We start from the raw sequence: 12,289 nt of genomic DNA, 5'->3' as shown, positions 1-12,289 counted from the left end.
GATGATGATGATGATGAATCCGTTGTTTCATAGAAAGTTGTTCCCACTTATAGTAAAATGTGGCTCGTAAGGTGAAGAGGTAGTTCAGGGTAAGCAGAGAATGGAAGTTGCAGAGAGGGAATCTTTTTATTTATTTATTTTTTTTACATTTTAGGGCTTTTCTAAGAGGTAGCTATAGAAACCCTTCACCTCCATCTGCTGGAACCACTTCCCTTCCTCCACAGAAGAGAGACCCCATCAGATGGACGCATCGCTGCCCTGGTGGTGCCTGTGTTAGCACCTGTATCAGCCTGGGGTAACACCTGGCACAGAACAGAAGGGCAGTAGATGCTGTTGACTCAGTTGGGGTCACTCACTGTTGAGGCACCAACAGATTCAACAGGGAACTGCGCCCGAAGAATTCCCCACATTTGTCCTCCTGACACTGTTAAAGGCTAGAGAGAAAAGCAGAGAATCTACGTATAAGTGGACCTTCCAGCAGTCCTTCCAGACCTCACCATCCTCGGCGTTTGGTCTGGGAGGGGCATCGGGTGGGAGAGGTGTAGGATGTGGTTGGATCTTTCTCAGAAATGCTCAGTGACCCTGAGTAAAGTGAAATTTCCATTTGGGTCTTTCTGGGAATGATTAGTTTGGGAGAGTTAGGAATACACCTGAGAGCAGTCCATAGAGGCGTAAACTGGATCGACACTGAGGAGGGGACCTCAGCTTTGATACAGACTCCACATTACAGTTTGATTGGATTATGTGTATACGTTGACCTGATATGACTCTTTTAACAGGCCTGCTTATTATTGGTTGTTTTTTTTTTTAAATAATTCTTTATTTATTTTATTTTTGGCCGTGTTGGGTCTTTGTTTCTGTGCGAAGGCTTTCTCCAGTTGCAGCAAGCGGGGGCCACTCTTCATCGCGGTGCGCGGGCCTCTCACTATCACAGCCTCTCGTTGCGGAGCACAGGCTCCAGACGCGCAGGCTCAGTAGTTGTGGCTCACGGGCCTAGTTGCTCCGCGGCATGTGGGATCTTCCCAGACCAGGGCCCGAACCTGTGTTGCCTGCATTGGCAGGCAGACTCTCAACCACTGCGCCACCAGGGAACCCATTGTTATTGGTTTTGAATAATGAAATTAGAGTGATTTCAATATTCTCCGTTTTCTCAAATTCTGAAATATTACTTAGGTATTGTGAAGCAAAAATAAGAAAGTTACATAATCAGATTTAAGAAGTAATTAGAATATCATCATTTTTAGGTGAAACATGAGATAAATCGAGTTTGAATTGATATCTCTACAATCAACACTCGTTTTGGGTTTGGGGTTAGAGCCACTCATGTGAGTCAGTATATGGAGATGGTCTATGATATGTGAGGGCGTCAAGCCAGGGGACAGATGTCATCTAGTGGAAAGAAAGGCACATACGTCATATAAATGCCGTAACATTTGTAACTTTCTGTTATGATCGTGCCAGAGAAACAGCAAATAATTTCAACTGTGAGAGGAATAATCAGTTATCCGACGCTGGACATGGGAACAGCATCTGAAACAAATGGTGAGCTGGACCCTAAAATAGGACAAAGACTTAGGAACCATGGTGTTGGGTTTGAAGGGGCTGTAGGACTCAGATCGCGGGCAGCTTTCCGTATCAAGCTGCAGATTTTTTGTATAGCTCTTCAAGGGGGCCCATGAGCCGTAGGTCTGTGAATACCCTAAACTGTGTGCGGAACTTTTGAGAGTGTCTATATATGCTTCGGGGCAAAAGAACATAGAATTTTCATCAGTTTCTCATAGAGGTTTATGACCTTGAAAAGGTGAGAAGAGCTGTGAGTGTGGGGAGCCTGGAAGGGAAGATTCCCGGTCTGTTCATATTTCAATGCTGTGTGTGTCCATCTCCACCTTGGATCTCTGACGAAACCCACTTGACCCCTGGGAACTGACCTTGGTCATGCTCGCTCCTGAATTCCTCCTCAGGGCCAACCCTCGTGACGAGAGAGTAAGTAATATGTCCAAATAGCTGCTGTGAGCGAGTTTTGTTTGGATGGATGTGGTTGGGTCACGTTGGAGACAGGCCTTCACCTGGACCACAGATACTTACCCGCCACCCTGGGTACTGAGTCGCTGGGCATGGGATGGCCTGGGGAGCTCCTGCCTTGAGCAGGGCAGGAGACACCCAGCTGCCGAGTGCTCACTTGGGGAACATAGGCACCTCCATCCCCCAGAGCTTCTAACAAAGAGCGAGCTCCAGGATGCTGACCCGTGGTCCTCTTGCCCGTCTGACCTTGTAAGCTGAATCACAGCTGGTATCACTTCACTGAGTTTACACTCCAGAGGGATGATCAGGCGGTAAGGCCCCTTGGTTCCTGGATGTACGTGTGCACAGTGGGGCAGGAACGTGTCATTGTGTTGGTTGATGTGTCCTGCTGCAGCTCTGTGATGTGCAGAGGTGGCTCCATCTTTTCCAGAAGGCTTCCTAGCTTTCTACAGACCGTTGGAGTTTACTGCATAAAAACATTGGTTTGAATTTGAATTTAATCCAAATTCTCAAGCCAGTATGAATGCTTTAACTCAGAAGCCTGTTTTTAATGAACTGGGATATATACTGCATGTTAAATTAAGATAAACTCGTTGTAGAATTCCCAGTGAGGTAAATGGGATTCTGTTCAAAGAGTGAAGCTAGAATGACATTGATGTATAATTCCAAATGGGGAACTTTAAATGAATTTTCCGGAGTTTAGTACCTTTGTATATAGCTGAGAATTGCTCGGACTGTGGGCAACTGGCTATATACGTATTAATATTCCTTCTGATTTTGAAATCAGTTCAAAACCTGACTCATTCAGTAACCATTTTTCATATATGAAAGTCTTGTCAATTTAAATAATAGCTTTGTGATAAAATCATTTATAAAGCTGTGATGTCTCAGCCTAATAGCACTATGTTTATCACGTCTTAATTTGCATTTGTGAGACTTTTTACGTGGAAAATGCATTTTTAAATTATACTTCAATGTGTCTAAGAGATAAGATTATTCAAAATAGTAACTGTTCTCTCTCCAAATGTCAGTGTGCTGGAATGAACACACACACACACACACACAAATGTGAACATAAGGACAGGTCACATGTATAGAAACATAAAACATAAAATGAGTGTCTTTGGATTCATTTTCTGAGGTAGTTTTTAAAGTTTTGTTGTTTTTGTTGCTTTAGTAGTGGTCCAGCTCAATTAGACCTAAGAATCACATACCTGATGCTCAGGCTAATAACAGGAGGAGAAAAGAAATTCCCTTTGCTCTTAATTTATTGACTTAACAATGCTCCATGTTTCTTTAATTTCTTCATTAGGGAACTTTTATTAAATACTCTTCACGGATCCTTCCCAAAACAGCAGTACTAACTGTAGCAGCCATGACTACGCGCTCCCTACAGGCTGCCTCGTGTTCAGCAACTTATATCTATCAGACTTGCTTCTCTCTGTTTATTCCTTAGTCACCATCAGAAATAGAGCGGTGAGGTTCCCAGCCCAGTCACATATGATCCGTGAGAGCCTGGGTCTGGATTTAGAGCCGTCTGACTACAGCACCGGGGTCTGGCGTCTTCCTGAATGACACAGAAGCATCTCCGTTGCTGTATACATATAATTTGATCATAATATTAAGGATGGGGAAAAACGTCCGTGAAGGTCGTATGGTCCCCATCCCTGGGTTGCCTTTAGGTAAACGCAGGCTCAGAAAGGCAGAGCGCTAACACTTGCTTATGGAGCAGTAGAACCGAACATGCTGTCTAGCTTCTGGCAGAGAATTTGGAATAAAAAAGGCAAAACACGGTGACAGATTTGTGTCCTGCGTGCCGAGGGAAGGTTCCATAAGTCACGTTTCCTGAAGCGCGGTGGGCCGCAGCGCGGAAGCAAGATGGCGGTGGCTTCACTGTCTCATCAGAAGTTGAATTCCATGTGTCGCTTCTGTGCTTCAGCCTCCTGTGACCTCAGTTACGTTCCCTTCTCAGATCTTTACGTAGACACAGCGACACAAAGGTGATGCAAAAGCTCTGCTTATGAGTTTATAAGGAAAGGCTCGAAGTCAATAGCCACCATGCTAGGGCCTCTGGAACTTTGTCCCCAGTCCAAAAAGAGGAAAACACATATAAAATCAATTCCATTGTAAAATAATGATTTGGGGAGACAGTAATAATTAGGACTAAAACAAAGTATGCTTTTCGTCAAAAAATCAGTGTTACCCTTTCCGAAGTGTTCATTAGTTTAGGTTTTCCGTATGTAAGTGCTGTTTTTTATTTTTCTAATCATTGTATGTTGTCCTTATTGCAAAGGAGAACCACACAAAATAGAAGGAAGGAAAATGAAAACAGAAGTCATCCATCCTTCCAGGCCGTGTCTGAGCCCATGTTGCTTCGGGGGGCGTCCTGGGAGGAGGGGTGCTGAGTCCCCCGCTCCTGTCCTGTGACCCTTCACCTTGCTGTGCTGTGTGTTATTGACATGGCTTATCCCGTATTTTGCCCTGAAAGTGTGTTCCTTGCTGGAACGCTAGGTGCAGTGTAAGCGCTGGTCTTGAGTTAGGAGCCCTCCCTCACTCCCCCCTCCCTCTTAGCAAGTCTGTTCTGGAGTAAAACAAACCACTAGTACTTAATTTTATGGCCCAGTTTTGTTGGTTTACTTTAACTGTACTGTTGATGACAAACATAAACTAGATTACATTGCTTAATTGATGTATTTTCTATCAGTGAAAATTATTTGTGTGTCTTGGAAGGAGAAAGGAGATGTTATAATTCTCTCATGAAAATGAATATGATTAAGTGTTCATCTTATGGCCTTTCACTTCGTACCAGGGTTTCTGAGGACGTCCTAAACATGGAATAGATATATTTGTTTATTGACTCTAGACCACACGTCGTTCCTTAGGATCCGCATTTTCACTTGCTGTGATGCTATTCCGCAGCATTAGATAGCTTTTAAGTATCACTTTTAGTGGTTACGTATTATTGCATTGTATTGGTCCACTGTGATTTATTGGATTAATCCCCTTTTAATGGAAATTTAAGCTGTTTCTAATCTTTTTACTAATATAAATTATACCTTCATGAATATATTCATAGCTTTATCTGTATGTTCATTCATGATTATTTCCTGAGGGTAAATTCTAGAAATCCTAGAAATACAATTGTTAATTCAAAGTGTGGTTACCTTATTAATGAAGATTCGGAACACAGGAGTGATCTGTCACATACGCCTCCTTCCCATCCTGAAGCCAAGGGCACGTCTGCGCAAGTGCAGATATTCCACCAAACATTCAGAAGCTCTGTTATTTACTATTGTTATTAATTCACAGATACCTAGGCAACCTGTTTTTAACAGGCTCCGTAGCAAGCACGAGCAGGGAGATGCAGGGAGACGTACATATATCAAGAGGTATATAAAATAAGAAGTATATGCTGTGATAGACGTATAGTGTCCAAAAGGGAATGGCCCATTTTGCCAGGAGGAAAGTGGATTATAAAAAATGATCATAATAGGGGTGAGTCTTGAACTTGGTGGAGAAAGGTGTCCAAGTGTGAGCCAGGCAGGTAGGCGGGGTGGGGACCTCCAGGCGGGGCGCAGCTGTGGCAGAGCTCAGGGATGGGGTCGGGCCAGGCTCACTCACCAGGTCACATTACATCAGCAGCTACAGCCTGTTTGCCCCCAACCTTGATGCTCCTCGAATTCACGTGCAGTGTCCTCCGTCTCCCCAGTCTGCTGGGACAAATCCTGTGCAAGGAAAGTTAAATAGACGTGTCCGTGAACAGGAAGACTTGTGATGGAAAACGTCTCTTGAACCTCATTTAATCTAACACGGATCTGAACTGGGTGTCGGGAGGGAGGTTGTACAGACAGGAATCGTCAGACTGCTTTCGGGACAAACCAGTGACTGTGCTTAATTGGCCTGAGTCAGCAATAAGTTTTTAACGGTCTCTTCCAATTCCAGCGTTCAGGAGACACGGTCTTTCCGTTTTCCATTGACTCCGATAAACACCACGTTAGATCAGATACAGGAGCCCCGCTCAGGCAGCGCACGTGTGGAGGGAGAAAGGCTGTGTCCTCTCTCTGCCGCCGAAGACCCGGCTAACCCCAGGCAAGCCACGAGTCCCCGGGGTCCTCGGTTTATTTACACGGAAAAGGAAAAGGAAAACCTCTGTACCTTGTGAGATCTCTTCCAGTTCCAACATCTGATGCTGATGAGGTGTGGCCCTTGGCTCCAGGGAGCCTAAGGTGAGACTCCACTCTCCGTGTCGTTTGCTTAATCTTGAATGTGGTCAACACTCGATTATTTTTCTTATTGTTGGCTGAGGGAATAAATGCCGGGAAGAATAAATGAATTCCAGTACAATTAAATCCTTATGCTAACTTAAAAAAAAATTTACTGGGCTTCCCTGGTGGCACAGTGGTTGAGAGTCCGACTGCCGATGCAGGGGACGCGGGTTCATGCCCCGGTCTGGGAAGATCCCACATGCCGCGGAGCGGCTGGGCCCGTGAGCCATGGCCGCTGAGCCTGCACGTCCGGAGCCTGTGCTCCGCAACGGGAGAGCCACAGCAGTGAGAGGCCCACGTACCACAAAAAAAAAAAAAAAAAAAAAAAAAAAAAAAAATTGCTCACTGGTGCTGTCAATAACTTGATGGATTAAAGTTCAGGTTTTAATAAAAATGATATAGTTCTTTAAAAACACTTATTTTAATATTTTTAAACGAACGATTATTTCAGGTATGCTGTACAATAAAATGTAAATTTATTATAAAAAAGATATATTTCTCTAGTCAAGCCGCGGGTGTATTAAAGAGATCCCTGTGTATCTGATTGTATTCAGGTTAGAAATGCTGTGTCTGTACCCTCTACCTAATCAGCGCTGATACCATCCTATCTTTATATTTTATGCATATTTGGTTATAACCTTTGATAAATGAACTGCGTGATGAAGATCCCTTTGACAATGAGAAGCTTAAAGCCATACAGGTGCTTCACTGTTCATTTGATTAAAACATGAGCCCTGTTCAGTCTTCTCAGAGAAGAAGACATTAGAAGATATTTATGCAGAAGTGTCCTTCACGTTGATAAACCTGTGACTGTTATACAGAAGTGGTTTCTTCCATTTCAGACTGGGAGAAAGAATATGTAGAAAAATAACAGTAATTGGGAGGAAATGAACCTTATTCACCCCAGGGAATAGATTTTAACTGCATAAATTTGCAAAATAACAAAACAAGCAACGAAAGCAACAATAGACAAGTGGGACTACATCAAACTAAAAAGCTTCTGCACAGCAGATGAAACCATGAACAAAATGAAAAGGCAGCCTACTGAATGAGAGAAAATATTTGCAAGCCATGTAGCCAATAAGAGGTTAATATCCAAATTATAAGGAACTCATACAACTCGATAGCAAAAAAAATCTGAATAAAAATGGGCATAGGAGCTGAATAGACAATTTTTTTCAAAGAAAACATATAGGTGGCCATTGGGTACATGCAAAGATGCTCAACATCACTAACCATCAGGGAAGGATGTGGAGAAAAGGGAACCCTTGTTCACTGTTTGTGGGAATGTGCAGCTACTATGGAAAACAGCATGGAGATTCCTCAAAAAAATTAAAAGTAGTACTACCATGTGATCCAGAAATTCCACTCCTGGGTATTTATCCAAGGAAAATTAAATCACATCTCAAAGAGATACTTACATCCCCATGTTCATTGCAGCAGTATTCACAAGAGCCAAGATGTGGAGACAATCTCCGTGTCCATCGGTGGAAGAATGAATAAAGAAAACGTGAGATGCACACGCACACACACACATGCGCACACACGCACACACACAAAGTAGTGCTAATTATATGAGGGGATGGAGGTGCTACCGAAGCTTACTGTAGTAATCACCTCACAGTATATATGTATATCAAATGGTCCTCTTACACATCTTAAACTTACACAACGTTAAAGGTCAATTATATCTCAATAAAGCTGAGAAAAACAAAAAACAGTATTTTTCTGACTGATACTCGTGTGAAATTGCAGGTGAGAGGTGTCACTTGTGTGGTTTGACAGTCATACTGTGGTAATTTTAAACTAGAATTGCCCAGTCTCAAAAGTCCTTCGTAAAAACAACTTTAAAGTCTTGATTATTTTGATATCAGAGTTTGTCAACTCACTGATTTTACTCTCCAGAATGTTCTCCAACTCAACTCCAGTTCAATAAAATTGTACAAACCTCCTGTGGATGGCCTGCTTTGAGCTTTGGCCCCTGTGTAGACATGTACACATGATGCCTGTCCTAACTGAATTAATCAGCAAGTAGGAAAGTTAGACATGTCCAAACCTATGTTTCAAGACAGAAATAAGAGTCCTAATCAACATACAGAGAGTGTGCTTTGGAGGGAAATTGGAATTCTAGGCATATGAGTTTTTTTATTGCCACATAACAATTACCATAAACTTGGCAGCCGAAAATAATCCACGTTTATTGTGTCACAGTTTCTGTGCATCAGGGGTCCTGGCTTAGCTGGGTCTCTGGCAAGACTTCGGTCAAGGTGTGTCTAGGGCTGACTTCTCACCTGTCAGGGGGTCCCAGCAGTGCCTTCTCCTAGGCTTACCGAGCTTGCTGGTGGGATTCACCCCTGAGGCTGTAGGATTCACAGCAGCTTCAAAGCCACGATGAAGCCAGGGAACCCAGGATGGAGTCTTCCATCCTGGTGGGACCCACCCCCAAGGGTGGCATCCCTCGCCTTGGCCACCCTCTGTTGGTGAGGTCCAAGGCACAAGTCCTGCCCTCAAGCGAGGGGAGGCGTGAACACCCCGAAGTGAGGGTCCCTGGGGCCACGTGGAGTCTGTCCACTGCCCCAGGGTGAAGAAGGAACATGAAGAAACTTCTCCTCGTTGAGAGCCCAGAACTGCATATCTTTGAAGGCTGCTCACTTAGGGGTCTGGTGGTCCTTGAGTTCTCTCCCTGTGACCTGTCTTCTCTCTGACTTTCCTGGGATACTTGGTTTCGGAGGTTACCTCTCATTCAGCTGTTTCTAGCGGGTGGTTTAGCTATCCCTGGGGCTTCCTCTCCAGGGGCCAGGTTTATTGATCAGGTCTCAGGCCAGTAGCTAAGGATTTCAAGCAGCCGTGTACTCCACTTACAATCTGTCTACACCCCATCCCTTCCATCTCTTGCCTTGAGATGAATATTTAACTGAGGAAAACAAAGAGGCCAGCCTGAGTCACAATATGTATTTGTTTATATCCATTTAGTTCACAGACAGGCATTGATTTTCCTTGTGTCAGAAAGACAGGCCCCTCTCTAGGTATTTAGACAGAAAGGGATTTAATGGGAGGAATTAAGAACAGGTAATGGCGTGGGGTTAGAAAAAAGAGGCAGGATTATGGAAAAAGATGAAAAGAAGGTTCATGGGAGCAGTGACACGTGATAGGTATTTTTTGTTTGGTGGGGATGGGGTGGGGCCACGTGGGCTAAGCTGTGAGTCGTGGGTGTGGAGGGCGGAGGGGGCAGGGTGAGTGGGCCATGAGGCTGGAAGGGAGCTCACGTCAAGCTCTGTGCCCCCTCGTGTTTGCAGATGTCACCTGTCATGCAGAGGTTCTTAACTGGGGCCCATGAGGACATCGCCCACCCCTGACACGACAGTCAGAAGTTTTGTGTGCCGTCTTCTGGGGAACAAGTCCACTGCTAAAAGCAGAAGCTGTAAGGGGAACTTGGGTTTGGAGCCTCTGGGCGTGGGCTGGGAATCTCAGCGACAGCTCTGCGCCCTTGGCCAAGAAATGACCTTGCAAGTTTTCTCTGTAAAATTAGGATCAAAACACTTTCCAGCTCAGAGAATGTTGTCAGATTTAAATGAGATTATGTGTGTCAAGTTTTTATCATAATGCCCGCCAAGTAGTAATAATTTAATTTAAAAAATATGCATAGGGCTTCCCTGGTGGCGCAGTGGTTGAGGGTCCGCCTGCCGATGCAGGGGACACGGGTTCGTGCCCCGGTCCGGGAGGATCCCACATGCCGCGGAGCGGCTGGGCCCGTGAGCCATGGCCGCTGAGCCTGCGCATCCGGAGCCTGTGCTCCGCAGCGGGAGAGGCCACAACGGTGAGAGGCCCGCGTACCGCAAAAAAAAAAAAAAACATAAATATCATGGGTTTTTTAATTAGTCTGTATCCTATAAATGGCTACGCAGTGCTGACGTAGCAACCTCAGAAGGCGCATGCCTGCCAAGGCTTAGGTTTGTGTTTTGAGTCAAGGGTCTCTGTGCCCAAACTGGGGGCCAAGGAAGCTTGCAGGTTAGCTTTTCCTGTCATCATGACCTTGAGGTTTCCCTGCCCTTTAGACACCCCAAATGGCTTCGGGGCTCAAGGCCCCGGTACCTGTTCCCAGTTCCTGCGCCTCCCCTCCCCCTCCCCCCGGGTGCAGGCTGTCACGCATCCGACCCCAGGCCGCCCGTGGGACCAAGGTCACTGCAGGGCCGAGCCAGCCTCCAGAACAGAAGCACGTTCTAGGCTTGACCAGTGCTGGGCCCGGCATTGTTTGCACCGGGAGCTTTAAATTAGCACGTGGTCAGAGAACAGCACCAGGTGTTCATCCTGAGATCCAGCCCCCGGGGTCCATCGATCTGACTGGCTAAGGCGGAGCCCCTCCTGCGGCCGCTTCCCCAGGAGTCTGGCTGAGGGAAAGGGTAGCGCAGACGCAAGGGCGAGTCGGTGCCCCTCACCTTGTCTTTGATCCGCTCTGGGAGGAACTTCAGCTCGACAGCAGGAGCGTCTGTGATGAAGCTCATCACTGTGAATTAGTTGACGCAGGGAGCTTGGAGCGTGAGAGCGTGACCCTGTTCCAAACCTGCTGGCCCATGCTTGTGACCCTTGTGTTGCCCTCCAGTGTCCCAGCCTGTTCCTTTTGTTAAGGAAGAAGCAACAGCCTTTGGGAATAACATATTTGTTTTAATTTATTGCGTGCAAGTTATTTTAAAATCAAATATAGTATAGCTGATTCACTTTGTTATAAAGCAGAAACTAACACACCATTGTAAAGCAATTATACTCCAATAAAGATGTTAAAAAAATAAATAAATAAAATATGGATATATCTCCCTTTGCTCCACTGAAAAGATGAATTACTTCAGTGGCTGCAAAAGACAGTTTATTTCAGCCCTGATGCTTGGTTCTGCTTTGTTATAATTTCTAGGTTTCTGTTTGTCATTGTTTTTAAACTCCAGAAAATGACAGTGATGATACTGGGAAGACTTTTATGGAATATTCAATTTCCTTTTAGTAAGAATTCTCTTTGCCACCTAACAGGCATCTTGAAAAGGTTCACACACTGTGGACTTCTAATTCTGGGACTCTATCTCTGGAAATAAGGAAACCCTCAGAAAATGCTTTACTATTAGCATGTGTATTGCAATCTTAGTAAAAGCAAACAATTGGAAACCACTGAAGTGGGATAGGAGGGGGGTGGCTGTCACGCCACGTAGCATCTATGCAGGGAAATCGTATATATCCTTCCAAGGTGATGCCTTAGAACATTTATAAAAATATGGGAAGTGCCAGAGTGTACGTTTTCAAAGTGGCATCACTAAATAACCCGTAGCTGAAGGATAATGATGTAAAAAGTGATCAAAAATGTCAACATGGAACTCTAGCTGCTTGTGTTTTCTCCTTCCTTCTTTTTCATATGTCCCAAATTTTCTAAAATACGTTTGTGGGTTATTTTTTTTTAAAGATTATTTTGATGTGGACCTTTGCTACGGACGTGCAGGCTCAGCGGCCATGGCTCACGGGCTCAGCCGCTCCGCGGCATGTGGGATCTTCCCGGACCGGGGCACGAACCCGTGTCCCCTGCGTCGGCAGGCGGACTCTCAACCGCTGCGCCACCCGGGAAGCCCCTGATGTGGACCATTTCTAAAGTCTTTGTTGAATCTGTTACAATAGTGCTTCTGTTTTATGTTTTGTTTTTTTGGCCGCAAGGCATGTGGAATCTTAGCTTTATGACCAGGGATCGAACCGGTACCCCTGCATTGGGAGGAGAAGTCTTAACCACTGGACTGCCAGCGAAGTCCCAGTTTGTGGCTTATCAGTGGGAAAACTTGTTTAAAAATTACTATCGCCCAGTCCCTAGACCAGCAGGGAAGTCATACTACACGCATTCTGAACTACAGGACTTTTTCATTCGAGTAGCTAAGTGCCCTGATTTCTAGAACAAATGCTAGCAGCCACATAAGCAGTTCTCTAGGGGCTTGTATTTTCAGTAGAGATTTTCTAAATTGCTTCAAAGAGACCCA

General features: G+C 45.0%; 1 protein-coding gene and 1 long non-coding RNA gene across 3 annotated transcripts in view; one reads left to right on the top strand and one right to left on the bottom strand.

Annotated features, from left to right (window-relative positions):
- DLGAP2 (DLG associated protein 2) overlaps window positions 1–12,289 on the top strand; it is a gene marked incomplete at its 3' end in the record, with an annotated part of 702,831 nt that overhangs the window by 391,595 nt on the left and 298,947 nt on the right. The window lies entirely within an intron of this gene.
- Window positions 5,187–7,829, bottom strand: LOC309838966. 2 transcript variants are annotated; one of them, XR_014298433.1, is made up of 4 exons: window positions 7,709–7,829; window positions 6,178–6,322; window positions 5,644–5,747; window positions 5,187–5,262 (listed from the first exon to the last, which is right to left on the bottom strand). It is a non-coding gene; the product is annotated as an uncharacterized lncRNA (long non-coding RNA). The 2 variants fall into 2 exon arrangements; XR_014298434.1 differs by lacking the exon at window positions 5,187–5,262 and having other exon boundaries at window positions 5,441–5,747.

Source organism: Grampus griseus (assembly GCF_964374135.1).
Source record: "Grampus griseus genome assembly, chromosome: 21".
Taxonomy (NCBI): Eukaryota; Metazoa; Chordata; class Mammalia; order Artiodactyla; family Delphinidae; genus Grampus; species Grampus griseus.
The sequence above is the reverse complement of the archived record's forward strand: the minus strand, read 5'-3'. Positions and strand labels throughout refer to the sequence as shown.